Source organism: Gasterosteus aculeatus, chromosome 2 (genome assembly GCF_964276395.1).
Source record: "Gasterosteus aculeatus chromosome 2, fGasAcu3.hap1.1, whole genome shotgun sequence".
Taxonomy (NCBI): domain Eukaryota; kingdom Metazoa; phylum Chordata; class Actinopteri; order Perciformes; family Gasterosteidae; genus Gasterosteus; species Gasterosteus aculeatus.
In genome coordinates this window covers 21,990,202-22,009,024 of record NC_135689.1, presented here as the reverse complement: position 1 = coordinate 22,009,024, position 18,823 = coordinate 21,990,202, and the positions used below count along the sequence as shown (strand labels likewise).

At 44.5% G+C, this 18,823-nt stretch overlaps 80 non-coding genes across 80 annotated transcripts; all 80 read right to left on the bottom strand.

The window, feature by feature from the left end:
- Window positions 1-90: 90 nt before the first annotated feature.
- On the bottom strand, window positions 91-209 carry LOC144395783 (5S ribosomal RNA). Its single transcript, XR_013457925.1, has one exon. It is a non-coding gene; the product is annotated as a 5S ribosomal RNA (ribosomal RNA).
- Window positions 210-326: 117 nt separating this feature from the next.
- On the bottom strand, window positions 327-445 carry LOC144403255 (5S ribosomal RNA). The gene has a single exon (XR_013465193.1). It is a non-coding gene; the product is annotated as a 5S ribosomal RNA (ribosomal RNA).
- Window positions 446-561: 116 nt separating this feature from the next.
- LOC144397963 (5S ribosomal RNA) lies at window positions 562-680 on the bottom strand. The gene has a single exon (XR_013460110.1). It is a non-coding gene; the product is annotated as a 5S ribosomal RNA (ribosomal RNA).
- Window positions 681-797: 117 nt separating this feature from the next.
- Window positions 798-916, bottom strand: LOC144403243 (5S ribosomal RNA). Its single transcript, XR_013465181.1, has one exon. It is a non-coding gene; the product is annotated as a 5S ribosomal RNA (ribosomal RNA).
- Window positions 917-1,032: 116 nt separating this feature from the next.
- On the bottom strand, window positions 1,033-1,151 carry LOC144391044 (5S ribosomal RNA). Its single transcript, XR_013454908.1, has one exon. It is a non-coding gene; the product is annotated as a 5S ribosomal RNA (ribosomal RNA).
- A 117-nt stretch (window positions 1,152-1,268) lies between these two features.
- Window positions 1,269-1,387, bottom strand: LOC144401448 (5S ribosomal RNA). Its single transcript, XR_013463383.1, has one exon. It is a non-coding gene; the product is annotated as a 5S ribosomal RNA (ribosomal RNA).
- A 117-nt stretch (window positions 1,388-1,504) lies between these two features.
- On the bottom strand, window positions 1,505-1,623 carry LOC144401447 (5S ribosomal RNA). The gene has a single exon (XR_013463382.1). It is a non-coding gene; the product is annotated as a 5S ribosomal RNA (ribosomal RNA).
- Window positions 1,624-1,740: 117 nt separating this feature from the next.
- LOC144403232 (5S ribosomal RNA) lies at window positions 1,741-1,859 on the bottom strand. Its single transcript, XR_013465170.1, has one exon. It is a non-coding gene; the product is annotated as a 5S ribosomal RNA (ribosomal RNA).
- A 116-nt stretch (window positions 1,860-1,975) lies between these two features.
- Window positions 1,976-2,094, bottom strand: LOC144398597 (5S ribosomal RNA). The gene has a single exon (XR_013460744.1). It is a non-coding gene; the product is annotated as a 5S ribosomal RNA (ribosomal RNA).
- A 116-nt stretch (window positions 2,095-2,210) lies between these two features.
- Window positions 2,211-2,329, bottom strand: LOC144401445 (5S ribosomal RNA). The gene has a single exon (XR_013463380.1). It is a non-coding gene; the product is annotated as a 5S ribosomal RNA (ribosomal RNA).
- Window positions 2,330-2,445: 116 nt separating this feature from the next.
- On the bottom strand, window positions 2,446-2,564 carry LOC144395782 (5S ribosomal RNA). Its single transcript, XR_013457924.1, has one exon. It is a non-coding gene; the product is annotated as a 5S ribosomal RNA (ribosomal RNA).
- Window positions 2,565-2,681: 117 nt separating this feature from the next.
- On the bottom strand, window positions 2,682-2,800 carry LOC144399063 (5S ribosomal RNA). Its single transcript, XR_013461208.1, has one exon. It is a non-coding gene; the product is annotated as a 5S ribosomal RNA (ribosomal RNA).
- Window positions 2,801-2,916: 116 nt separating this feature from the next.
- On the bottom strand, window positions 2,917-3,035 carry LOC144401444 (5S ribosomal RNA). Its single transcript, XR_013463379.1, has one exon. It is a non-coding gene; the product is annotated as a 5S ribosomal RNA (ribosomal RNA).
- A 116-nt stretch (window positions 3,036-3,151) lies between these two features.
- Window positions 3,152-3,270, bottom strand: LOC144398596 (5S ribosomal RNA). Its single transcript, XR_013460743.1, has one exon. It is a non-coding gene; the product is annotated as a 5S ribosomal RNA (ribosomal RNA).
- Window positions 3,271-3,387: 117 nt separating this feature from the next.
- On the bottom strand, window positions 3,388-3,506 carry LOC144403221 (5S ribosomal RNA). The gene has a single exon (XR_013465159.1). It is a non-coding gene; the product is annotated as a 5S ribosomal RNA (ribosomal RNA).
- Window positions 3,507-3,622: 116 nt separating this feature from the next.
- On the bottom strand, window positions 3,623-3,741 carry LOC144397962 (5S ribosomal RNA). The gene has a single exon (XR_013460109.1). It is a non-coding gene; the product is annotated as a 5S ribosomal RNA (ribosomal RNA).
- Window positions 3,742-3,858: 117 nt separating this feature from the next.
- On the bottom strand, window positions 3,859-3,977 carry LOC144403210 (5S ribosomal RNA). The gene has a single exon (XR_013465148.1). It is a non-coding gene; the product is annotated as a 5S ribosomal RNA (ribosomal RNA).
- A 116-nt stretch (window positions 3,978-4,093) lies between these two features.
- Window positions 4,094-4,212, bottom strand: LOC144398539 (5S ribosomal RNA). Its single transcript, XR_013460686.1, has one exon. It is a non-coding gene; the product is annotated as a 5S ribosomal RNA (ribosomal RNA).
- Window positions 4,213-4,331: 119 nt separating this feature from the next.
- Window positions 4,332-4,450, bottom strand: LOC144401443 (5S ribosomal RNA). The gene has a single exon (XR_013463378.1). It is a non-coding gene; the product is annotated as a 5S ribosomal RNA (ribosomal RNA).
- A 117-nt stretch (window positions 4,451-4,567) lies between these two features.
- Window positions 4,568-4,686, bottom strand: LOC144401442 (5S ribosomal RNA). Its single transcript, XR_013463377.1, has one exon. It is a non-coding gene; the product is annotated as a 5S ribosomal RNA (ribosomal RNA).
- A 117-nt stretch (window positions 4,687-4,803) lies between these two features.
- LOC144403199 (5S ribosomal RNA) lies at window positions 4,804-4,922 on the bottom strand. The gene has a single exon (XR_013465137.1). It is a non-coding gene; the product is annotated as a 5S ribosomal RNA (ribosomal RNA).
- A 116-nt stretch (window positions 4,923-5,038) lies between these two features.
- On the bottom strand, window positions 5,039-5,157 carry LOC144399543 (5S ribosomal RNA). The gene has a single exon (XR_013461689.1). It is a non-coding gene; the product is annotated as a 5S ribosomal RNA (ribosomal RNA).
- Window positions 5,158-5,273: 116 nt separating this feature from the next.
- On the bottom strand, window positions 5,274-5,392 carry LOC144401441 (5S ribosomal RNA). Its single transcript, XR_013463376.1, has one exon. It is a non-coding gene; the product is annotated as a 5S ribosomal RNA (ribosomal RNA).
- Window positions 5,393-5,508: 116 nt separating this feature from the next.
- Window positions 5,509-5,627, bottom strand: LOC144389644 (5S ribosomal RNA). Its single transcript, XR_013453784.1, has one exon. It is a non-coding gene; the product is annotated as a 5S ribosomal RNA (ribosomal RNA).
- Window positions 5,628-5,743: 116 nt separating this feature from the next.
- Window positions 5,744-5,862, bottom strand: LOC144399131 (5S ribosomal RNA). The gene has a single exon (XR_013461276.1). It is a non-coding gene; the product is annotated as a 5S ribosomal RNA (ribosomal RNA).
- A 117-nt stretch (window positions 5,863-5,979) lies between these two features.
- LOC144403188 (5S ribosomal RNA) lies at window positions 5,980-6,098 on the bottom strand. The gene has a single exon (XR_013465126.1). It is a non-coding gene; the product is annotated as a 5S ribosomal RNA (ribosomal RNA).
- A 117-nt stretch (window positions 6,099-6,215) lies between these two features.
- LOC144403177 (5S ribosomal RNA) lies at window positions 6,216-6,334 on the bottom strand. The gene has a single exon (XR_013465115.1). It is a non-coding gene; the product is annotated as a 5S ribosomal RNA (ribosomal RNA).
- Window positions 6,335-6,450: 116 nt separating this feature from the next.
- Window positions 6,451-6,569, bottom strand: LOC144395781 (5S ribosomal RNA). Its single transcript, XR_013457923.1, has one exon. It is a non-coding gene; the product is annotated as a 5S ribosomal RNA (ribosomal RNA).
- A 117-nt stretch (window positions 6,570-6,686) lies between these two features.
- LOC144399062 (5S ribosomal RNA) lies at window positions 6,687-6,805 on the bottom strand. Its single transcript, XR_013461207.1, has one exon. It is a non-coding gene; the product is annotated as a 5S ribosomal RNA (ribosomal RNA).
- A 116-nt stretch (window positions 6,806-6,921) lies between these two features.
- LOC144401440 (5S ribosomal RNA) lies at window positions 6,922-7,040 on the bottom strand. The gene has a single exon (XR_013463375.1). It is a non-coding gene; the product is annotated as a 5S ribosomal RNA (ribosomal RNA).
- Window positions 7,041-7,157: 117 nt separating this feature from the next.
- Window positions 7,158-7,276, bottom strand: LOC144402022 (5S ribosomal RNA). The gene has a single exon (XR_013463957.1). It is a non-coding gene; the product is annotated as a 5S ribosomal RNA (ribosomal RNA).
- Window positions 7,277-7,392: 116 nt separating this feature from the next.
- LOC144398595 (5S ribosomal RNA) lies at window positions 7,393-7,511 on the bottom strand. Its single transcript, XR_013460742.1, has one exon. It is a non-coding gene; the product is annotated as a 5S ribosomal RNA (ribosomal RNA).
- Window positions 7,512-7,627: 116 nt separating this feature from the next.
- LOC144399146 (5S ribosomal RNA) lies at window positions 7,628-7,746 on the bottom strand. Its single transcript, XR_013461291.1, has one exon. It is a non-coding gene; the product is annotated as a 5S ribosomal RNA (ribosomal RNA).
- A 117-nt stretch (window positions 7,747-7,863) lies between these two features.
- LOC144403166 (5S ribosomal RNA) lies at window positions 7,864-7,982 on the bottom strand. The gene has a single exon (XR_013465104.1). It is a non-coding gene; the product is annotated as a 5S ribosomal RNA (ribosomal RNA).
- A 116-nt stretch (window positions 7,983-8,098) lies between these two features.
- LOC144397041 (5S ribosomal RNA) lies at window positions 8,099-8,217 on the bottom strand. Its single transcript, XR_013459186.1, has one exon. It is a non-coding gene; the product is annotated as a 5S ribosomal RNA (ribosomal RNA).
- A 117-nt stretch (window positions 8,218-8,334) lies between these two features.
- LOC144401439 (5S ribosomal RNA) lies at window positions 8,335-8,453 on the bottom strand. The gene has a single exon (XR_013463374.1). It is a non-coding gene; the product is annotated as a 5S ribosomal RNA (ribosomal RNA).
- Window positions 8,454-8,569: 116 nt separating this feature from the next.
- Window positions 8,570-8,688, bottom strand: LOC144395780 (5S ribosomal RNA). The gene has a single exon (XR_013457922.1). It is a non-coding gene; the product is annotated as a 5S ribosomal RNA (ribosomal RNA).
- Window positions 8,689-8,805: 117 nt separating this feature from the next.
- On the bottom strand, window positions 8,806-8,924 carry LOC144403155 (5S ribosomal RNA). The gene has a single exon (XR_013465093.1). It is a non-coding gene; the product is annotated as a 5S ribosomal RNA (ribosomal RNA).
- A 116-nt stretch (window positions 8,925-9,040) lies between these two features.
- LOC144395779 (5S ribosomal RNA) lies at window positions 9,041-9,159 on the bottom strand. The gene has a single exon (XR_013457921.1). It is a non-coding gene; the product is annotated as a 5S ribosomal RNA (ribosomal RNA).
- A 117-nt stretch (window positions 9,160-9,276) lies between these two features.
- Window positions 9,277-9,395, bottom strand: LOC144403144 (5S ribosomal RNA). The gene has a single exon (XR_013465082.1). It is a non-coding gene; the product is annotated as a 5S ribosomal RNA (ribosomal RNA).
- Window positions 9,396-9,511: 116 nt separating this feature from the next.
- On the bottom strand, window positions 9,512-9,630 carry LOC144399308 (5S ribosomal RNA). Its single transcript, XR_013461453.1, has one exon. It is a non-coding gene; the product is annotated as a 5S ribosomal RNA (ribosomal RNA).
- Window positions 9,631-9,746: 116 nt separating this feature from the next.
- LOC144401438 (5S ribosomal RNA) lies at window positions 9,747-9,865 on the bottom strand. Its single transcript, XR_013463373.1, has one exon. It is a non-coding gene; the product is annotated as a 5S ribosomal RNA (ribosomal RNA).
- Window positions 9,866-9,981: 116 nt separating this feature from the next.
- LOC144395778 (5S ribosomal RNA) lies at window positions 9,982-10,100 on the bottom strand. The gene has a single exon (XR_013457920.1). It is a non-coding gene; the product is annotated as a 5S ribosomal RNA (ribosomal RNA).
- Window positions 10,101-10,217: 117 nt separating this feature from the next.
- On the bottom strand, window positions 10,218-10,336 carry LOC144403132 (5S ribosomal RNA). Its single transcript, XR_013465070.1, has one exon. It is a non-coding gene; the product is annotated as a 5S ribosomal RNA (ribosomal RNA).
- Window positions 10,337-10,452: 116 nt separating this feature from the next.
- LOC144395777 (5S ribosomal RNA) lies at window positions 10,453-10,571 on the bottom strand. Its single transcript, XR_013457919.1, has one exon. It is a non-coding gene; the product is annotated as a 5S ribosomal RNA (ribosomal RNA).
- A 117-nt stretch (window positions 10,572-10,688) lies between these two features.
- Window positions 10,689-10,807, bottom strand: LOC144403121 (5S ribosomal RNA). The gene has a single exon (XR_013465059.1). It is a non-coding gene; the product is annotated as a 5S ribosomal RNA (ribosomal RNA).
- A 116-nt stretch (window positions 10,808-10,923) lies between these two features.
- On the bottom strand, window positions 10,924-11,042 carry LOC144391041 (5S ribosomal RNA). The gene has a single exon (XR_013454905.1). It is a non-coding gene; the product is annotated as a 5S ribosomal RNA (ribosomal RNA).
- A 117-nt stretch (window positions 11,043-11,159) lies between these two features.
- LOC144403110 (5S ribosomal RNA) lies at window positions 11,160-11,278 on the bottom strand. Its single transcript, XR_013465048.1, has one exon. It is a non-coding gene; the product is annotated as a 5S ribosomal RNA (ribosomal RNA).
- A 116-nt stretch (window positions 11,279-11,394) lies between these two features.
- On the bottom strand, window positions 11,395-11,513 carry LOC144395775 (5S ribosomal RNA). Its single transcript, XR_013457916.1, has one exon. It is a non-coding gene; the product is annotated as a 5S ribosomal RNA (ribosomal RNA).
- Window positions 11,514-11,629: 116 nt separating this feature from the next.
- LOC144395774 (5S ribosomal RNA) lies at window positions 11,630-11,748 on the bottom strand. The gene has a single exon (XR_013457915.1). It is a non-coding gene; the product is annotated as a 5S ribosomal RNA (ribosomal RNA).
- A 117-nt stretch (window positions 11,749-11,865) lies between these two features.
- Window positions 11,866-11,984, bottom strand: LOC144401437 (5S ribosomal RNA). The gene has a single exon (XR_013463372.1). It is a non-coding gene; the product is annotated as a 5S ribosomal RNA (ribosomal RNA).
- A 117-nt stretch (window positions 11,985-12,101) lies between these two features.
- LOC144401436 (5S ribosomal RNA) lies at window positions 12,102-12,220 on the bottom strand. The gene has a single exon (XR_013463371.1). It is a non-coding gene; the product is annotated as a 5S ribosomal RNA (ribosomal RNA).
- Window positions 12,221-12,337: 117 nt separating this feature from the next.
- On the bottom strand, window positions 12,338-12,456 carry LOC144399061 (5S ribosomal RNA). Its single transcript, XR_013461206.1, has one exon. It is a non-coding gene; the product is annotated as a 5S ribosomal RNA (ribosomal RNA).
- Window positions 12,457-12,572: 116 nt separating this feature from the next.
- LOC144401434 (5S ribosomal RNA) lies at window positions 12,573-12,691 on the bottom strand. The gene has a single exon (XR_013463369.1). It is a non-coding gene; the product is annotated as a 5S ribosomal RNA (ribosomal RNA).
- A 117-nt stretch (window positions 12,692-12,808) lies between these two features.
- On the bottom strand, window positions 12,809-12,927 carry LOC144401910 (5S ribosomal RNA). The gene has a single exon (XR_013463845.1). It is a non-coding gene; the product is annotated as a 5S ribosomal RNA (ribosomal RNA).
- Window positions 12,928-13,043: 116 nt separating this feature from the next.
- On the bottom strand, window positions 13,044-13,162 carry LOC144398594 (5S ribosomal RNA). The gene has a single exon (XR_013460741.1). It is a non-coding gene; the product is annotated as a 5S ribosomal RNA (ribosomal RNA).
- Window positions 13,163-13,278: 116 nt separating this feature from the next.
- On the bottom strand, window positions 13,279-13,397 carry LOC144399145 (5S ribosomal RNA). Its single transcript, XR_013461290.1, has one exon. It is a non-coding gene; the product is annotated as a 5S ribosomal RNA (ribosomal RNA).
- Window positions 13,398-13,514: 117 nt separating this feature from the next.
- LOC144403099 (5S ribosomal RNA) lies at window positions 13,515-13,633 on the bottom strand. The gene has a single exon (XR_013465037.1). It is a non-coding gene; the product is annotated as a 5S ribosomal RNA (ribosomal RNA).
- Window positions 13,634-13,749: 116 nt separating this feature from the next.
- LOC144397040 (5S ribosomal RNA) lies at window positions 13,750-13,868 on the bottom strand. The gene has a single exon (XR_013459185.1). It is a non-coding gene; the product is annotated as a 5S ribosomal RNA (ribosomal RNA).
- Window positions 13,869-13,985: 117 nt separating this feature from the next.
- On the bottom strand, window positions 13,986-14,104 carry LOC144403088 (5S ribosomal RNA). The gene has a single exon (XR_013465026.1). It is a non-coding gene; the product is annotated as a 5S ribosomal RNA (ribosomal RNA).
- Window positions 14,105-14,220: 116 nt separating this feature from the next.
- Window positions 14,221-14,339, bottom strand: LOC144395773 (5S ribosomal RNA). Its single transcript, XR_013457914.1, has one exon. It is a non-coding gene; the product is annotated as a 5S ribosomal RNA (ribosomal RNA).
- Window positions 14,340-14,456: 117 nt separating this feature from the next.
- LOC144403077 (5S ribosomal RNA) lies at window positions 14,457-14,575 on the bottom strand. The gene has a single exon (XR_013465015.1). It is a non-coding gene; the product is annotated as a 5S ribosomal RNA (ribosomal RNA).
- Window positions 14,576-14,691: 116 nt separating this feature from the next.
- Window positions 14,692-14,810, bottom strand: LOC144395772 (5S ribosomal RNA). The gene has a single exon (XR_013457913.1). It is a non-coding gene; the product is annotated as a 5S ribosomal RNA (ribosomal RNA).
- Window positions 14,811-14,927: 117 nt separating this feature from the next.
- Window positions 14,928-15,046, bottom strand: LOC144403066 (5S ribosomal RNA). The gene has a single exon (XR_013465004.1). It is a non-coding gene; the product is annotated as a 5S ribosomal RNA (ribosomal RNA).
- Window positions 15,047-15,162: 116 nt separating this feature from the next.
- Window positions 15,163-15,281, bottom strand: LOC144398593 (5S ribosomal RNA). The gene has a single exon (XR_013460740.1). It is a non-coding gene; the product is annotated as a 5S ribosomal RNA (ribosomal RNA).
- Window positions 15,282-15,397: 116 nt separating this feature from the next.
- LOC144401433 (5S ribosomal RNA) lies at window positions 15,398-15,516 on the bottom strand. The gene has a single exon (XR_013463368.1). It is a non-coding gene; the product is annotated as a 5S ribosomal RNA (ribosomal RNA).
- Window positions 15,517-15,632: 116 nt separating this feature from the next.
- LOC144395771 (5S ribosomal RNA) lies at window positions 15,633-15,751 on the bottom strand. Its single transcript, XR_013457911.1, has one exon. It is a non-coding gene; the product is annotated as a 5S ribosomal RNA (ribosomal RNA).
- A 117-nt stretch (window positions 15,752-15,868) lies between these two features.
- On the bottom strand, window positions 15,869-15,987 carry LOC144403055 (5S ribosomal RNA). The gene has a single exon (XR_013464993.1). It is a non-coding gene; the product is annotated as a 5S ribosomal RNA (ribosomal RNA).
- A 116-nt stretch (window positions 15,988-16,103) lies between these two features.
- On the bottom strand, window positions 16,104-16,222 carry LOC144395769 (5S ribosomal RNA). The gene has a single exon (XR_013457909.1). It is a non-coding gene; the product is annotated as a 5S ribosomal RNA (ribosomal RNA).
- A 116-nt stretch (window positions 16,223-16,338) lies between these two features.
- LOC144395768 (5S ribosomal RNA) lies at window positions 16,339-16,457 on the bottom strand. Its single transcript, XR_013457908.1, has one exon. It is a non-coding gene; the product is annotated as a 5S ribosomal RNA (ribosomal RNA).
- A 116-nt stretch (window positions 16,458-16,573) lies between these two features.
- LOC144395767 (5S ribosomal RNA) lies at window positions 16,574-16,692 on the bottom strand. Its single transcript, XR_013457907.1, has one exon. It is a non-coding gene; the product is annotated as a 5S ribosomal RNA (ribosomal RNA).
- A 117-nt stretch (window positions 16,693-16,809) lies between these two features.
- On the bottom strand, window positions 16,810-16,928 carry LOC144403044 (5S ribosomal RNA). Its single transcript, XR_013464982.1, has one exon. It is a non-coding gene; the product is annotated as a 5S ribosomal RNA (ribosomal RNA).
- A 117-nt stretch (window positions 16,929-17,045) lies between these two features.
- On the bottom strand, window positions 17,046-17,164 carry LOC144395766 (5S ribosomal RNA). Its single transcript, XR_013457906.1, has one exon. It is a non-coding gene; the product is annotated as a 5S ribosomal RNA (ribosomal RNA).
- Window positions 17,165-17,280: 116 nt separating this feature from the next.
- On the bottom strand, window positions 17,281-17,399 carry LOC144389642 (5S ribosomal RNA). The gene has a single exon (XR_013453781.1). It is a non-coding gene; the product is annotated as a 5S ribosomal RNA (ribosomal RNA).
- A 116-nt stretch (window positions 17,400-17,515) lies between these two features.
- LOC144395765 (5S ribosomal RNA) lies at window positions 17,516-17,634 on the bottom strand. The gene has a single exon (XR_013457905.1). It is a non-coding gene; the product is annotated as a 5S ribosomal RNA (ribosomal RNA).
- Window positions 17,635-17,751: 117 nt separating this feature from the next.
- Window positions 17,752-17,870, bottom strand: LOC144403033 (5S ribosomal RNA). The gene has a single exon (XR_013464970.1). It is a non-coding gene; the product is annotated as a 5S ribosomal RNA (ribosomal RNA).
- Window positions 17,871-17,986: 116 nt separating this feature from the next.
- Window positions 17,987-18,105, bottom strand: LOC144395763 (5S ribosomal RNA). Its single transcript, XR_013457903.1, has one exon. It is a non-coding gene; the product is annotated as a 5S ribosomal RNA (ribosomal RNA).
- Window positions 18,106-18,221: 116 nt separating this feature from the next.
- LOC144395762 (5S ribosomal RNA) lies at window positions 18,222-18,340 on the bottom strand. The gene has a single exon (XR_013457902.1). It is a non-coding gene; the product is annotated as a 5S ribosomal RNA (ribosomal RNA).
- Window positions 18,341-18,456: 116 nt separating this feature from the next.
- LOC144395761 (5S ribosomal RNA) lies at window positions 18,457-18,575 on the bottom strand. The gene has a single exon (XR_013457901.1). It is a non-coding gene; the product is annotated as a 5S ribosomal RNA (ribosomal RNA).
- Window positions 18,576-18,692: 117 nt separating this feature from the next.
- LOC144403021 (5S ribosomal RNA) lies at window positions 18,693-18,811 on the bottom strand. Its single transcript, XR_013464958.1, has one exon. It is a non-coding gene; the product is annotated as a 5S ribosomal RNA (ribosomal RNA).
- Window positions 18,812-18,823: the final 12 nt, after the last annotated feature.

Genomic DNA, 18,823 nt, shown 5'->3' with positions numbered 1-18,823 from the left:
TAAAATGTGTCAAAGGTTTTGTAGTTTTGACAATGAAATGGAGTCACTTTCTAAGGCCTTCTCTGTGTCTTTTACAGATCGAAATGAAAAAGCTTACAGCACCTGGGATTCCCAGGCGGTCTTCCATCCAAGTACTAACCAGGCCCTACTCTGCTTAGCTTCTGAGATCAGACGAGATCAGGCGGAGCCAGAGAGGTATGGCCGTAAGCAACTGTATGTCCTCTTCCTAATCTTTTAAAATGTGTCAAAGGTTTTGGAGTTTTGATAATAAAAAAGGAGTCACTTTCTAATGCCTTCTCGATTTCTTCCAGAGAGAGAAATGAAAAAGCTTACGGCACCTGGGATTCCCAGGCGGTCTTCCATCCAAGTACTAACCAGGCCCTACTCTGCTTAGCTTCTGAGATCTGACGAGATCAGGCGGAGCCAGAGAGGTATGGCCGTAAGCAACTGTATGTCCTCTTCCTAATCTTTTAAAATGTGTCAAAGGTTTTGTAGTTTTGACAATGAAATGGAGTCACTTTCTAAGGCCTTCTCTGTGTCTTTTACAGATCGAAATGAAAAAGCTTACAGCACCTGGGATTCCCAGGCGGTCTTCCATCCAAGTACTAACCAGGCCCTACTCTGCTTAGCTTCTGAGATCAGACGAGATCAGGCAGAGCCAGAGAGGTATGGCCGTAAGCAACTGTATGTCCTCTTCCTAATCTTTTAAAATGTGTCTAAGGTTTTGGAGTTTTGATAATGAAAAAGGAGTCACTTTCTAATGCCTTCTCGATTTCTTCCAGAGAGAGAAATGAAAAAGCTTACGGCACCTGGGATTCCCAGGCGGTCTTCCATCCAAGTACTAACCAGGCCCTACTCTGCTTAGCTTCTGAGATCTGACGAGATCAGGCGGAGCCAGAGAGGTATGGCCGTAAGCAACTGAATGTCCTCTACCTAATCTTTTAAAATGTGTCAAAGGTTTTGTAGTTTTGACAATTAAATGGAGTCACTTTCTAAGGCCTTCTCTGTGTCTTTTACAGATCGAAATGAAAAAGCTTACAGCACCTGGGATTCCCAGGCGGTCTTCCATCCAAGTACTAACCAGGCCCTACTCTGCTTAGCTTCTGAGATCAGACGAGATCAGGCGAAGCCAGAGAGGTATGGCCGTAAGCAACTGTATGTCCTCTTCCTAATATTTTAAAATGTGTCAAAGGTTTTGGAGTTTAGATAATGAAAAAGGAGTCACTTTCTAATGCCTTCTCGATTTCTTCCAGAGAGAGAAATGAAAAAGCTTACGGCACCTGGGATTCCCAGGCGGTCTTCCATCCAAGTACTAACCAGGCCCTACTCTGCTTAGCTTCTGAGATCAGACGAGATCAGGCGGAGCCAGAGAGGTATGGCCGTAAGCAACTGTATGTCCTCTTCCTAATCTTTTAAAATGTGTCAAAGGTTTTGGAGTTTTGATAATGAAAAAGGAGTCACTTTCTAATGCCTTCTCGATTTCTTCCAGAGAGAGAAATGAAAAAGCTTACGGCACCTGGGATTCCCAGGCGGTCTTCCATCCAAGTACTAACCAGGCCCTACTCTGCTTAGCTTCTGAGATCAGACGAGATCAGGCGGAGCCAGAGAGGTATGGCCGTAAGCAACTGTATGTCCTCTTCCTAATCTTTTAAAATGTGTCAAAGGTTTTGGAGTTTTGATAATGAAAAAGGAGTCACTTTCTAATGCCTTCTCGATTTCTTCCAGAGAGAGAAATGAAAAAGCTTACGGCACCTGGGATTCCCAGGCGGTCTTCCATCCAAGTACTAACCAGGCCCTACTCTGCTTAGCTTCTGAGATCTGACGAGATCAGGCGGAGCCAGAGAGGTATGGCCGTAAGCAACTGTATGTCCTCTACCTAATCTTTTAAAATGTGTCAAAGGTTTTGTAGTTTTGACAATTAAATGGAGTCACTTTCTAAGGCCTTCTCTGTGTCTTTTACAGATCGAAATGAAAAAGCGTACAGCACCTGGGATTCCCAGGCGGTCTTCCATCCAAGTACTAACCAGGCCCTACTCTGCTTAGCTTCTGAGATCAGACGAGATCAGGCGGAGCCAGAGAGGTATGGCCGTAAGCAACTGTATGTCCTCTACCTAATCTTTTAAAATGTGTCAAAGGTTTTGTAGTTTTGACAATGAAATGGAGTCACTTTCTAAGGCCTTCTCTGTGTCTTTTACAGATAGAAATGAAAAAGCTTACGGCACCTGGGATTCCCAGGCGGTCTTCCATCCAAGTACTAACCAGGCCCTACTCTGCTTAGCTTCTGAGATCAGACGAGATCAGGCGGAGCCAGAGAGGTATGGCCGTAAGCAACTGTATGTCCTCTACCTAATCTTTTAAAATGTGTCAAAGGTTTTGTAGTTTTGACAATTAAATGGAGTCACTTTCTAAGGCCTTCTCTGTGTCTTTTACAGATCGAAATGAAAAAGCTTACAGCACCTGGGATTCCCAGGCGGTCTTCCATCCAAGTACTAACCAGGCCCTACTCTGCTTAGCTTCTGAGATCAGACGAGATCAGGCGGAGCCAGAGAGGTATGGCCGTAAGCAACTGTATGTCCTCTTCCTAATCTTTTAAAATGTGTCAAAGGTTTTGGAGTTTTGATAATGAAAAAGGAGTCACTTTCTAATGCCTTCTCGATTTCTTCCAGAGAGAGAAATGAAAAAGCTTACGGCACCTGGGAATCCCAGGCGGTCTTCCATCCAAGTACTAACCAGGCCCTACTCTGCTTAGCTTCTGAGATCAGACGAGATCAGGCGGAGCCAGAGAGGTATGGCCGTAAGCAACTGTATGTCCTCTTCCTAATCTTTTAAAATGTGTCAAAGGTTTTGTAGTTTTGACAATGAAATGGAGTCACTTTCTAAGGCCTTCTCTGTGTCTTTTACAGATAGAAATGAAAAAGCTTACGGCACCTGGGATTCCCAGGCGGTCTTCCATCCAAGTACTAACCAGGCCCTACTCTGCTTAGCTTCTGAGATCAGACGAGATCAGGCGGAGCCAGAGAGGTATGGCCGTAAGCAACTGTATGTCCTCTACCTAATCTTTTAAAATGTGTCAAAGGTTTTGTAGTTTTGACAATTAAATGGAGTCACTTTCTAAGGCCTTCTCTGTGTCTTTTACAGATCGAAATGAAAAAGCGTACAGCACCTGGGATTCCCAGGCGGTCTTCCATCCAAGTACTAACCAGGCCCTACTCTGCTTAGCTTCTGAGATCAGACGAGATCAGGCGGAGCCAGAGAGGTATGGCCGTAAGCAACTGTATGTCCTCTTCCTAATCTTTTAAAATGTGTCAAAGGTTTTGGAGTTTTGATAATGAAAAAGGAGTCACTTTCTAATGCCTTCTCGATTTCTTCCAGAGAGAGAAATGAAAAAGCTTACGGCACCTGGGATTCCCAGGCGGTCTTCCATCCAAGTACTAACCAGGCCCTACTCTGCTTAGCTTCTGAGATCTGACGAGATCAGGCGGAGCCAGAGAGGTATGGCCGTAAGCAACTGTATGTCCTCTTCCTAATCTTTTAAAATGTGTCAAAGGTTTTGTAGTTTTGACAATGAAATGGAGTCACTTTCTAAGGCCTTCTCTGTGTCTTTTACAGATCGAAATGAAAAAGCTTACAGCACCTGGGATTCCCAGGCGGTCTTCCATCCAAGTACTAACCAGGCCCTACTCTGCTTAGCTTCTGAGATCAGACGAGATCAGGCAGAGCCAGAGAGGTATGGCCGTAAGCAACTGTATGTCCTCTTCCTAATCTTTTAAAATGTGTCTAAGGTTTTGGAGTTTTGATAATGAAAAAGGAGTCACTTTCTAATGCCTTCTCGATTTCTTCCAGAGAGAGAAATGAAAAAGCTTACGGCACCTGGGATTCCCAGGCGGTCTTCCATCCAAGTACTAACCAGGCCCTACTCTGCTTAGCTTCTGAGATCTGACGAGATCAGGCGGAGCCAGAGAGGTATGGCCGTAAGCAACTGAATGTCCTCTACCTAATCTTTTAAAATGTGTCAAAGGTTTTGTAGTTTTGACAATTAAATGGAGTCACTTTCTAAGGCCTTCTCTGTGTCTTTTACAGATCGAAATGAAAAAGCGTACAGCACCTGGGATTCCCAGGCGGTCTTCCATCCAAGTACTAACCAGGCCCTACTCTGCTTAGCTTCTGAGATCAGACGAGATCAGGCGAAGCCAGAGAGGTATGGCCGTAAGCAACTGTATGTCCTCTTCCTAATATTTTAAAATGTGTCAAAGGTTTTGGAGTTTAGATAATGAAAAAGGAGTCACATTATCTAATGCCTTCTCGATTTCTTCCAGAGAGAGAAATGAAAAAGCTTACGGCACCTGGGATTCCCAGGCGGTCTTCCATCCAAGTACTAACCAGGCCCTACTCTGCTTAGCTTCTGAGATCAGACGAGATCAGGCGGAGCCAGAGAGGTATGGCCGTAAGCAACTGTATGTCCTCTTCCTAATCTTTTAAAATGTGTCAAAGGTTTTGGAGTTTTGATAATGAAAAAGGAGTCACTTTCTAATGCCTTCTCGATTTCTTCCAGAGAGAGAAATGAAAAAGCTTACGGCACCTGGGATTCCCAGGCGGTCTTCCATCCAAGTACTAACCAGGCCCTACTCTGCTTAGCTTCTGAGATCAGACGAGATCAGGCGGAGCCAGAGAGGTATGGCCGTAAGCAACTGTATGTCCTCTTCCTAATCTTTTAAAATGTGTCAAAGGTTTTGGAGTTTTGATAATGAAAAAGGAGTCACTTTCTAATGCCTTCTCGATTTCTTCCAGAGAGAGAAATGAAAAAGCTTACGGCACCTGGGATTCCCAGGCGGTCTTCCATCCAAGTACTAACCAGGCCCTACTCTGCTTAGCTTCTGAGATCTGACGAGATCAGGCGGAGCCAGAGAGGTATGGCCGTAAGCAACTGTATGTCCTCTACCTAATCTTTTAAAATGTGTCAAAGGTTTTGTAGTTTTGACAATTAAATGGAGTCACTTTCTAAGGCCTTCTCTGTGTCTTTTACAGATCGAAATGAAAAAGCGTACAGCACCTGGGATTCCCAGGCGGTCTTCCATCCAAATACTAACCAGGCCCTACTCTGCTTAGCTTCTGAGATCAGACGAGATCAGGCGGAGCCAGAGAGGTATGGCCGTAAGCAACTGTATGTCCTCTACCTAATCTTTTAAAATGTGTCAAAGGTTTTGTAGTTTTGACAATGAAATGGAGTCACTTTCTAAGGCCTTCTCTGTGTCTTTTACAGATAGAAATGAAAAAGCTTACGGCACCTGGGATTCCCAGGCGGTCTTCCATCCAAGTACTAACCAGGCCCTACTCTGCTTAGCTTCTGAGATCAGACGAGATCAGGCGGAGCCAGAGAGGTATGGCCGTAAGCAACTGTATGTCCTCTACCTAATCTTTTAAAATGTGTCAAAGGTTTTGTAGTTTTGACAATTAAATGGAGTCACTTTCTAAGGCCTTCTCTGTGTCTTTTACAGATCGAAATGAAAAAGCTTACAGCACCTGGGATTCCCAGGCGGTCTTCCATCCAAGTACTAACCAGGCCCTACTCTGCTTAGCTTCTGAGATCTGACGAGATCAGGCGGAGCCAGAGAGGTATGGCCGTAAGCAACTGTATGTCCTCTACCTAATCTTTTAAAATGTGTCAAAGGTTTTGGAGTTTTGACAATGAAATGGAGTCACTTTCTAAGTTCTTCTCTGTGTCTTTTACAGATCGAAATAAAAAAGCTTACACCACCTGGGATTCCCAGGCGGTCTTCCATCCAAGTACTAACCAGGCCCTACTCTGCTTAGCTTCTGAGATCAGACGAGATCAGGCGGAGCCAGAGAGGTATGGCCGTAAGCAACTGTATGTCCTCTTCCTAATCTTTTAAAATGTGTCAAAGGTTTTGGAGTTTTGATAATGAAAAAGGAGTCACTTTCTAATGCCTTCTCGATTTCTTCCAGAGAGAGAAATGAAAAAGCTTACGGCACCTGGGATTCCCAGGCGGTCTTCCATCCAAGTACTAACCAGGCCCTACTCTGCTTAGCTTCTGAGATCTGACGAGATCAGGCGGAGCCAGAGAGGTATGGCCGTAAGCAACTGTATGTCCTCTTCCTAATCTTTTAAAATGTGTCAAAGGTTTTGGAGTTTTGATAATGAAAAAGGAGTCACTTTCTAATGCCTTCTCGATTTCTTCCAGAGAGAGAAATGAAAAAGCTTACGGCACCTGGGATTCCCAGGCGGTCTTCCATCCAAGTACTAACCAGGCCCTACTCTGCTTAGCTTCTGAGATCTGACGAGATCAGGCGGAGCCAGAGAGGTATGGCCGTAAGCAACTGTATGTCCTCTACCTAATCTTTTAAAATGTGTCAAAGGTTTTGTAGTTTTGACAATTAAATGGAGTCACTTTCTAAGGCCTTCTCTGTGTCTTTTACAGATCGAAATGAAAAAGCTTACAGCACCTGGGATTCCCAGGCGGTCTTCCATCCAAGTACTAACCAGGCCCTACTCTGCTTAGCTTCTGAGATCAGACGAGATCAGGCGGAGCCAGAGAGGTATGGCCGTAAGCAACTGTATGTCCTCTTCCTAATCTTTTAAAATGTGTCAAAGGTTTTGGAGTTTTGATAATGAAAAAGGAGTCACTTTCTAATGCCTTCTCGATTTCTTCCAGAGAGAGAAATGAAAAAGCTTACGGCACCTGGGAATCCCAGGCGGTCTTCCATCCAAGTACTAACCAGGCCCTACTCTGCTTAGCTTCTGAGATCAGACGAGATCAGGCGGAGCCAGAGAGGTATGGCCGTAAGCAACTGTATGTCCTCTTCCTAATCTTTTAAAATGTGTCAAAGGTTTTGTAGTTTTGACAATGAAATGGAGTCACTTTCTAAGGCCTTCTCTGTGTCTTTTACAGATAGAAATGAAAAAGCTTACGGCACCTGGGATTCCCAGGCGGTCTTCCATCCAAGTACTAACCAGGCCCTACTCTGCTTAGCTTCTGAGATCAGACGAGATCAGGCGGAGCCAGAGAGGTATGGCCGTAAGCAACTGTATGTCCTCTTCCTAATCTTTTAAAATGTGTCAAAGGTTTTGGAGTTTTGATAATGAAAAATGAGTCACTTTCTAAGGCCTTCTCGATTTCTTCCAGAGAGAGAAATGAAAAAGCTTACGGCACCTGGGATTCCCAGGCGGTCTTCCATCCAAGTACTAACCAGGCCCTACTCTGCTTAACTTCTGAGATCAGACGAGATCAGGCGGAGCCAGAGAGGTATGGCCGTAAGCAACTGTATGTCCTCTACCTAATCTTTTAAAATGTGTCAAAGGTTTTGTAGTTTTGACAATTAAATGGAGTCACTTTCTAAGGCCTTCTCTGTGTCTTTTACAGATCGAAATGAAAAAGCGTACAGCACCTGGGATTCCCAGGCGGTCTTCCATCCAAGTACTAACCAGGCCCTACTCTGCTTAGCTTCTGAGATCAGACGAGATCAGGCGGAGCCAGAGAGGTATGGCCGTAAGCAACTGTATGTCCTCTACCTAATCTTTTAAAATGTGTCAAAGGTTTTGTAGTTTTGACAATGAAATGGAGTCACTTTCTAAGGCCTTCTCTGTGTCTTTTACAGATAGAAATGAAAAAGCTTACGGCACCTGGGATTCCCAGGCGGTCTTCCATCCAAGTACTAACCAGGCCCTACTCTGCTTAGCTTCTGAGATCAGACGAGATCAGGCGGAGCCAGAGAGGTATGGCCGTAATTAACTGTATGTCCTCTTCCTAATCTTTTAAAATGTGTCAAAGGTTTTGGAGTTTTGATAATGAAAAAGGAGTCACTTTCTAATGCCTTCTCGATTTCTTCCAGAGAGAGAAATGAAAAAGCTTACGGCACCTGGGATTCCCAGGCGGTCTTCCATCCAAGTACTAACCAGGCCCTACTCTGCTTAGCTTCTGAGATCTGACGAGATCAGGCGGAGCCAGAGAGGTATGGCCGTAAGCAACTGTATGTCCTCTACCTAATCTTTTAAAATGTGTCAAAGGTTTTGTAGTTTTGACAATTAAATGGAGTCACTTTCTAAGGCCTTCTCTGTGTCTTTTACAGATCGAAATGAAAAAGCTTACAGCACCTGGGATTCCCAGGCGGTCTTCCATCCAAGTACTAATCAGGCCCTACTCTGCTTAGCTTCTGAGATCAGACGAGATCAGGCGGAGCCAGAGAGGTATGGCCGTAAGCAACTGTATGTCCTCTTCCTAATCTTTTAAAATGTGTCAAAGGTTTTGGAGTTTTGATAATGAAAAAGGAGTCACTTTCTAATGCCTTCTCGATTTCTTCCAGAGAGAGAAATGAAAAAGCTTACGGCACCTGGGATTCCCAGGCGGTCTTCCATCCAAGTACTAACCAGGCCCTACTCTGCTTAGCTTCTGAGATCAGACGAGATCAGGCGGAGCCAGAGAGGTATGGCCGTAAGCAACTGTATGTCCTCTTCCTAATCTTTTAAAATGTGTCAAAGGTTTTGTAGTTTTGACAATGAAATGGTGTCACTTTCTAAGGCCTTCTCTGTGTCTTTTACAGATCGAAATAAAAAAGCTTACAGCACCTGGGATTCCCAGGCGGTCTTCCATCCAAGTACTAACCAGGCCCTACTCTGCTTAGCTTCTGAGATCAGACGAGATCAGGCGGAGCCAGAGAGGTATGGCCGTAAGCAACTGTATGTCCTCTTCCTAATCTTTTAAAATGTGTCAAAGGTTTTGGAGTTTTGATAATGAAAAAGGAGTCACTTTCTAATGCCTTCTCGATTTCTTCCAGAGAGAGAAATGAAAAAGCTTACGGCACCTGGGATTCCCAGGCGGTCTTCCATCCAAGTACTAACCAGGCCCTACTCTGCTTAGCTTCTGAGATCTGACGAGATCAGGCGGAGCCAGAGAGGTATGGCCGTAAGCAACTGTATGTCCTCTACCTAATCTTTTAAAATGTGTCAAAGGTTTTGTAGTTTTGACAATTAAATGGAGTCACTTTCTAAGGCCTTCTCTGTGTCTTTTACAGATCGAAATGAAAAAGCTTACAGCACCTGGGATTCCCAGGCGGTCTTCCATCCAAGTACTAACCAGGCCCTACTCTGCTTAGCTTCTGAGATCAGACGAGATCAGGCGGAGCCAGAGAGGTATGGCCGTAAGCAACTGTATGTCCTCTTCCTAATCTTTTAAAATGTGTCAAAGGTTTTGGAGTTTTGATAATGAAAAAGGAGTCACTTTCTAATGCCTTCTCGATTTCTTCCAGAGAGAGAAATGAAAAAGCTTACGGCACCTGGGATTCCCAGGCGGTCTTCCATCCAAGTACTAACCAGGCCCTACTCTGCTTAGCTTCTGAGATCTGACGAGATCAGGCGGAGCCAGAGAGGTATGGCCGTAAGCAACTGTATGTCCTCTACCTAATCTTTTAAAATGTGTCAAAGGTTTTGTAGTTTTGACAATTAAATGGAGTCACTTTCTAAGGCCTTCTCTGTGTCTTTTACAGATCGAAATGAAAAAGCGTACAGCACCTGGGATTCCCAGGCGGTCTTCCATCCAAGTACTAACCAGGCCCTACTCTGCTTAGCTTCTGAGATCATACGAGATCAGGCGGAGCCAGAGAGGTATGGCCGTAAGCAACTGTATGTCCTCTACCTAATCTTTTAAAATGTGTCAAAGGTTTTGTAGTTTTGACAATGAAATGGAGTCACTTTCTAAGGCCTTCTCTGTGTCTTTTACAGATAGAAATGAAAAAGCTTACGGCACCTGGGATTCCCAGGCGGTCTTCCATCCAAGTACTAACCAGGCCCTACTCTGCTTAGCTTCTGAGATCAGACGAGATCAGGCGGAGCCAGAGAGGTATGGCCGTAAGCAACTGTATGTCCTCTACCTAATCTTTTAAAATGTGTCAAAGGTTTTGGAGTTTTGACAATGAAATGGAGTCACTTTCTAAGTTCTTCTCTGTGTCTTTTACAGATCGAAATAAAAAAGCTTACAGCACCTGGGATTCCCAGGCGGTCTTCCATCCAAGTACTAACCAGGCCCTACTCTGCTTAGCTTCTGAGATCAGACGAGATCAGGCGGAGCCAGAGAGGTATGGCCGTAAGCAACTGTATGTCCTCTTCCTAATCTTTTAAAATGTGTCAAAGGTTTTGGAGTTTTGATAATGAAAAAGGAGTCACTTTCTAATGCCTTCTCGATTTCTTCCAGAGAGAGAAATGAAAAAGCTTACGGCACCTGGGATTCCCAGGCGGTCTTCCATCCAAGTACTAACCAGGCCCTACTCTGCTTAGCTTCTGAGATCTGACGAGATCAGGCGGAGCCAGAGAGGTATGGCCGTAAGCAACTGTATGTCCTCTACCTAATCTTTTAAAATGTGTCAAAGGTTTTGTAGTTTTGACAATTAAATGGAGTCACTTTCTAAGGCCTTCTCTGTGTCTTTTACAGATCGAAATGAAAAAGCTTACAGCACCTGGGATTCCCAGGCGGTCTTCCATCCAAGTACTAACCAGGCCCTACTCTGCTTAGCTTCTGAGATCAGACGAGATCAGGCGGAGCCAGAGAGGTATGGCCGTAAGCAACTGTATGTCCTCTTCCTAATCTTTTAAAATGTGTCAAAGGTTTTGGAGTTTTGATAATGAAAAAGGAGTCACTTTCTAATGCCTTCTCGATTTCTTCCAGAGAGAGAAATGAAAAAGCTTACGGCACCTGGGATTCCCAGGCGGTCTTCCATCCAAGTACTAACCAGGCCCTACTCTGCTTAGCTTCTGAGATCTGACGAGATCAGGCGGAGCCAGAGAGGTATGGCCGTAAGCAACTGTATGTCCTCTACCTAATCTTTTAAAATGTGTCAAAGGTTTTGTAGTTTTGACAATTAAATGGAGTCACTTTCTAAGGCCTTCTCTGTGTCTTTTACAGATCGAAATGAAAAAGCTTACAGCACCTGGGATTCCCAGGCGGTCTTCCATCCAAGTACTAACCAGGCCCTACTCTGCTTAGCTTCTGAGATCAGACGAGATCAGGCGAAGCCAGAGAGGTATGGCCGTAAGCAACTGTATGTCCTCTTCCTAATATTTTAAAATGTGTCAAAGGTTTTGGAGTTTTGATAATGAAAAAGGAGTCACTTTCTAATGCCTTCTCGATTTCTTCCAGAGAGAGAAATGAAAAAGCTTACGGCACCTGGGATTCCCAGGCGGTCTTCCATCCAAGTACTAACCAGGCCCTACTCTGCTTAGCTTCTGAGATCTGACGAGATCAGGCGGAGCCAGAGAGGTATGGCCGTAAGCAACTGTATGTCCTCTTCCTAATCTTTTAAAATGTGTCAAAGGTTTTGTAGTTTTGACAATGAAATGGAGTCACTTTCTAAGGCCTTCTCTGTGTCTTTTACAGATCGAAATGAAAAAGCTTACAGCACCTGGGATTCCCAGGCGGTCTTCCATCCAAGTACTAACCAGGCCCTACTCTGCTTAGCTTCTGAGATCAGACGAGATCAGGCGGAGCCAGAGAGGTATGGCCGTAAGCAACTGTATGTCCTCTTCCTAATCTTTTAAAATGTGTCAAAGGTTTTGTAGTTTTGACAATGAAATGGAGTCACTTTCTAAGGCCTTCTCTGTGTCTTTTACAGATCGAAATGAAAAAGCTTACAGCACCTGGGATTCCCAGGCGGTCTTCCATCCAAGTACTAACCAGGCCCTACTCTGCTTAGCTTCTGAGATCAGACGAGATCAGGCGGAGCCAGAGAGGTATGGCCGTAAGCAACTGTATGTCCTCTTCCTAATCTTTTAAAATGTGTCAAAGGTTTTGGAGTTTTGATAATGAAAAAGGAGTCACTTTCTAATGCCTTCTCGATTTTTTCCAGAGAGAGAAATGAAAAAGCTTACGGCACCTGGGATTCCCAGGCGGTCTTCCATCCAAGTACTAACCAGGCCCTACTCTGCTTAGCTTCTGAGATCAGACGAGATCAGGCGGAGCCAGAGAGGTATGGCCGTAAGCAACTGTATGTCCTCTTCCTAATCTTTTAAAATGTGTCAAAGGTTTTGGAGTTTTGATAATGAAAAAGGAGTCACTTTCTAATGCCTTCTCGATTTCTTCCAGAGAGAGAAATGAAAAAGCTTACGGCACCTGGGATTCCCAGGCGGTCTTCCATCCAAGTACTAACCAGGCCCTACTCTGCTTAGCTTCTGAGATCAGACGAGATCAGGCGGAGCCAGAGAGGTATGGCCGTAAGCAACTGTATGTCCTCTTCCTAATCTTTTAAAATGTGTCAAAGGTTTTGGAGTTTTGATAATGAAAAAGGAGTCACTTTCTAATGCCTTCTCGATTTCTTCCAGAGAGAGAAATGAAAAAGCTTACGGCACCTGGGAATCCCAGGCGGTCTTCCATCCAAGTACTAACCAGGCCCTACTCTGCTTAGCTTCTGAGATCAGACGAGATCAGGCGGAGCCAGAGAGGTATGGCCGTAAGCAACTGTATGTCCTCTTCCTAATCTTTTAAAATGTGTCAAAGGTTTTGTAGTTTTGACAATGAAATGGAGTCACTTTCTAAGGCCTTCTCTGTGTCTTTTACAGATAGAAATGAAAAAGCTTACGGCACCTGGGATTCCCAGGCGGTCTTCCATCCAAGTACTAACCAGGCCCTACTCTGCTTAGCTTCTGAGATCAGACGAGATCAGGCGGAGCCAGAGAGGTATGGCCGTAAGCAACTGTATGTCCTCTTCCTAATCTTTTAAAATGTGTCAAAGGTTTTGGAGTTTTGATAATGAAAAATGAGTCACTTTCTAAGGCCTTCTCGATTTCTTCCAGAGAGAGAAATGAAAAAGCTTACGGCACCTGGGATTCCCAGGCGGTCTTCCATCCAAGTACTAACCAGGCCCTACTCTGCTTAACTTCTGAGATCAGACGAGATCAGGCGGAGCCAGAGAGGTATGGCCGTAAGCAACTGTATGTCCTCTACCTAATCTTTTAAAATGTGTCAAAGGTTTTGTAGTTTTGACAATTAAATGGAGTCACTTTCTAAGGCCTTCTCTGTGTCTTTTACAGATCGAAATGAAAAAGCGTACAGCACCTGGGATTCCCAGGCGGTCTTCCATCCAAGTACTAACCAGGCCCTACTCTGCTTAGCTTCTGAGATCAGACGAGATCAGGCGGAGCCAGAGAGGTATGGCCGTAAGCAACTGTATGTCCTCTACCTAATCTTTTAAAATGTGTCAAAGGTTTTGTAGTTTTGACAATGAAATGGAGTCACTTTCTAAGGCCTTCTCTGTGTCTTTTACAGATAGAAATGAAAAAGCTTACGGCACCTGGGATTCCCAGGCGGTCTTCCATCCAAGTACTAACCAGGCCCTACTCTGCTTAGCTTCTGAGATCAGACGAGATCAGGCGGAGCCAGAGAGGTATGGCCGTAATTAACTGTATGTCCTCTTCCTAATCTTTTAAAATGTGTCAAAGGTTTTGGAGTTTTGATAATGAAAAAGGAGTCACTTTCTAATGCCTTCTCGATTTCTTCCAGAGAGAGAAATGAAAAAGCTTACGGCACCTGGGATTCCCAGGCGGTCTTCCATCCAAGTACTAACCAGGCCCTACTCTGCTTAGCTTCTGAGATCTGACGAGATCAGGCGGAGCCAGAGAGGTATGGCCGTAAGCAACTGTATGTCCTCTACCTAATCTTTTAAAATGTGTCAAAGGTTTTGTAGTTTTGACAATTAAATGGAGTCACTTTCTAAGGCCTTCTCTGTGTCTTTTACAGATCGAAATGAAAAAGCTTACAGCACCTGGGATTCCCAGGCGGTCTTCCATCCAAGTACTAATCAGGCCCTACTCTGCTTAGCTTCTGAGATCAGACGAGATCAGGCGGAGCCAGAGAGGTATGGCCGTAAGCAACTGTATGTCCTCTTCCTAATCTTTTAAAATGTGTCAAAGGTTTTGGAGTTTTGATAATGAAAAAGGAGTCACTTTCTAATGCCTTCTCGATTTCTTCCAGAGAGAGAAATGAAAAAGCTTACGGCACCTGGGATTCCCAGGCGGTCTTCCATCCAAGTACTAACCAGGCCCTACTCTGCTTAGCTTCTGAGATCTGACGAGATCAGGCGGAGCCAGAGAGGTATGGCCGTAAGCAACTGTATGTCCTCTTCCTAATCTTTTAAAATGTGTCAAAGGTTTTGTAGTTTTGACAATGAAATGGTGTCACTTTCTAAGGCCTTCTCTGTGTCTTTTACAGATCGAAATAAAAAAGCTTACAGCACCTGGGATTCCCAGGCGGTCTTCCATCCAAGTACTAACCAGGCCCTACTCTGCTTAGCTTCTGAGATCAGACGAGATCAGGCGGAGCCAGAGAGGTATGGCCGTAAGCAACTGTATGTCCTCTTCCTAATCTTTTAAAATGTGTCAAAGGTTTTGGAGTTTTGATAATGAAAAAGGAGTCACTTTCTAATGCCTTCTCGATTTCTTCCAGAGAGAGAAATGAAAAAGCTTACGGCACCTGGGATTCCCAGGCGGTCTTCCATCCAAGTACTAACCAGGCCCTACTCTGCTTAGCTTCTGAGATCTGACGAGATCAGGCGGAGCCAGAGAGGTATGGCCGTAAGCAACTGTATGTCCTCTACCTAATCTTTTAAAATGTGTCAAAGGTTTTGTAGTTTTGACAATTAAATGGAGTCACTTTCTAAGGCCTTCTCTGTGTCTTTTACAGATCGAAATGAAAAAGCTTACAGCACCTGGGATTCCCAGGCGGTCTTCCATCCAAGTACTAACCAGGCCCTACTCTGCTTAGCTTCTGAGATCAGACGAGATCAGGCGGAGCCAGAGAGGTATGGCCGTAAGCAACTGTATGTCCTCTTCCTAATCTTTTAAAATGTGTCAAAGGTTTTGGAGTTTTGATAATGAAAAAGGAGTCACTTTCTAATGCCTTCTCGATTTCTTCCAGAGAGAGAAATGAAAAAGCTTACGGCACCTGGGATTCCCAGGCGGTCTTCCATCCAAGTACTAACCAGGCCCTACTCTGCTTAGCTTCTGAGATCTGACGAGATCAGGCGGAGCCAGAGAGGTATGGCCGTAAGCAACTGTATGTCCTCTACCTAATCTTTTAAAATGTGTCAAAGGTTTTGTAGTTTTGACAATTAAATGGAGTCACTTTCTAAGGCCTTCTCTGTGTCTTTTACAGATCGAAATGAAAAAGCGTACAGCACCTGGGATTCCCAGGCGGTCTTCCATCCAAGTACTAACCAGGCCCTACTCTGCTTAGCTTCTGAGATCAGACGAGATCAGGCGGAGCCAGAGAGGTATGGCCGTAAGCAACTGTATGTCCTCTACCTAATCTTTTAAAATGTGTCAAAGGTTTTGTAGTTTTGACAATGAAATGGAGTCACTTTCTAAGGCCTTCTCTGTGTCTTTTACAGATAGAAATGAAAAAGCTTACGGCACCTGGGATTCCCAGGCGGTCTTCCATCCAAGTACTAACCAGGCCCTACTCTGCTTAGCTTCTGAGATCAGACGAGATCAGGCGGAGCCAGAGAGGTATGGCCGTAAGCAACTGTATGTCCTCTACCTAATCTTTTAAAATGTGTCAAAGGTTTTGGAGTTTTGACAATGAAATGGAGTCACTTTCTAAGTTCTTCTCTGTGTCTTTTACAGATCGAAATAAAAAAGCTTACAGCACCTGGGATTCCCAGGCGGTCTTCCATCCAAGTACTAACCAGGCCCTACTCTGCTTAGCTTCTGAGATCAGACGAGATCAGGCGGAGCCAGAGAGGTATGGCCGTAAGCAACTGTATGTCCTCTTCCTAATCTTTTAAAATGTGTCAAAGGTTTTGGAGTTTTGATAATGAAAAAGGAGTCACTTTCTAATGCCTTCTCGATTTCTTCCAGAGAGAGAAATGAAAAAGCTTACGGCACCTGGGATTCCCAGGCGGTCTTCCATCCAAGTACTAACCAGGCCCTACTCTGCTTAGCTTCTGAGATCTGACGAGATCAGGCGGAGCCAGAGAGGTATGGCCGTAAGCAACTGTATGTCCTCTACCTAATCTTTTAAAATGTGTCAAAGGTTTTGTAGTTTTGACAATTAAATGGAGTCACTTTCTAAGGCCTTCTCTGTGTCTTTTACAGATCGAAATGAAAAAGCTTACAGCACCTGGGATTCCCAGGCGGTCTTCCATCCAAGTACTAACCAGGCCCTACTCTGCTTAGCTTCTGAGATCAGACGAGATCAGGCGGAGCCAGAGAGGTATGGCCGTAAGCAACTGTATGTCCTCTTCCTAATCTTTTAAAATGTGTCAAAGGTTTTGTAGTTTTGACAATGAAATGGAGTCACTTTCTAAGGCCTTCTCTGTGTCTTTTACAGATCGAAATGAAAAAGCTTACAGCACCTGGGATTCCCAGGCGGTCTTCCATCCAAGTACTAACCAGGCCCTACTCTGCTTAGCTTCTGAGATCAGACGAGATCAGGCGGAGCCAGAGAGGTATGGCCGTAAGCAACTGTATGTCCTCTTCCTAATCTTTTAAAATGTGTCAAAGGTTTTGGAGTTTTGACAATGAAATGGAGTCACTTTCTAAGTTCTTCTCTGTGTCTTTTACAGATCGAAATAAAAAAGCTTACAGCACCTGGGATTCCCAGGCGGTCTTCCATCCAAGTACTAACCAGGCCCTACTCTGCTTAGCTTCTGAGATCAGACGAGATCAGGCGGAGCCAGAGAGGTATGGCCGTAAGCAACTGTATGTCCTCTTCCTAATCTTTTAAAATGTGTCTAAGGTTTTGGAGTTTTGATAATGAAAAAGGAGTCACTTTCTAATGCCTTCTCGATTTCTTCCAGAGAGAGAAATGAAAAAGCTTACGGCACCTGGGATTCCCAGGCGGTCTTCCATCCAAGTACTAACCAGGCCCTACTCTGCTTAGCTTCTGAGATCTGACGAGATCAGGCGGAGCCAGAGAGGTATGGCCGTAAGCAACTGTATGTCCTCTACCTAATCTTTTAAAATGTGTCAAAGGTTTTGGAGTTTTGATAATGAAAAAGGAGTCACTTTCTAAGGCCTTCTCTGTGTCTTTTACAGATCGAAATGAAAAAGCTTACAGCACCTGGGATTCCCAGGCGGTCTTCCATCCAAGTACTAACCAGGCCCTACTCTGCTTAGCTTCTGAGATCAGACGAGATCAGGCGGAGCCAGAGAGGTATGGCCGTAAGCAACTGTATGTCCTCTACCTAATCTTTTAAAATGTGTCAAAGGTTTTGTAGTTTTGACAATTAAATGGAGTCACTTTCTAAGGCCTTCTCTGTGTCTTTTACAGATCGAAATGAAAAAGCTTACAGCACCTGGGATTCCCAGGCGGTCTTCCATCCAAGTACTAACCAGGCCCTACTCTGCTTAGCTTCTGAGATCTGACGAGATCAGGCGGAGCCAGAGAGGTATGGCCGTAAGCAACTGTATGTCCTCTACCTAATCTTTTAAAATGTGTCAAAGGTTTTGGAGTTTTGACAATGAAATGGAGTCACTTTCTAAGTTCTTCTCTGTGTCTTTTACAGATCGAAATAAAAAAGCTTACAGCACCTGGGATTCCCAGGCGGTCTTCCATCCAAGTACTAACCAGGCCCTACTCTGCTTAGCTTCTGAGATCAGACGAGATCAGGCGGAGCCAGAGAGGTATGGCCGTAAGCAACTGTATGTCCTCTTCCTAATCTTTTAAAATGTGTCAAAGGTTTTGGAGTTTTGATAATGAAAAAGGAGTCACTTTCTAATGCCTTCTCGATTTCTTCCAGAGAGAGAAATGAAAAAGCTTACGGCACCTGGGATTCCCAGGCGGTCTTCCATCCAAGTACTAACCAGGCCCTACTCTGCTTAGCTTCTGAGATCTGACGAGATCAGGCGGAGCCAGAGAGGTATGGCCGTAAGCAACTGTATGTCCTCTACCTAATCTTTTAAAATGTGTCAAAGGTTTTGTAGTTTTGACAATGAAATGGAGTCACTTTCTAAGGCCTTCTCTGTGTCTTTTACAGATCGAAATGAAAAAGCTTACAGCACCTGGGATTCCCAGGCGGTCTTCCATCCAAGTACTAACCAGGCCCTACTCTGCTTAGCTTCTGAGATCAGACGAGATCAGGCGGAGCCAGAGAGGTATGGCCGTAAGCAACTGTATGTCCTCTTCCTAATCTTTTAAAATGTGTCAAAGGTTTTGTAGTTTTGACAATGAAATGGAGTCACTTTCTAAGGCCTTCTCTGTGTCTTTTACAGATCGAAATGAAAAAGCTTACAGCACCTGGGATTCCCAGGCGGTCTTCCATCCAAGTACTAACCAGGCCCTACTCTGCTTAGCTTCTGAGATCAGACGAGATCAGGCGGAGCCAGAGAGGTATGGCCGTAAGCAACTGTATGTCCTCTTCCTAATCTTTTAAAATGTGTCAAAGGTTTTGGAGTTTTGACAATGAAATGGAGTCACTTTCTAAGTTCTTCTCTGTGTCTTTTACAGATCGAAATAAAAAAGCTTACAGCACCTGGGATTCCCAGGCGGTCTTCCATCCAAGTACTAACCAGGCCCTACTCTGCTTAGCTTCTGAGATCAGACGAGATCAGGCGGAGCCAGAGAGGTATGGCCGTAAGCAACTGTATGTCCTCTTCCTAATCTTTTAAAATGTGTCAAAGGTTTTGGAGTTTTGATAATGAAAAAGGAGTCACTTTCTAATGCCTTCTCGATTTCTTCCAGAGAGAGAAATGAAAAAGCTTACGGCACCTGGGATTCCCAGGCGGTCTTCCATCCAAGTACTAACCAGGCCCTACTCTGCTTAGCTTCTGAGATCTGACGAGATCAGGCGGAGCCAGAGAGGTATGGCCGTAAGCAACTGTATGTCC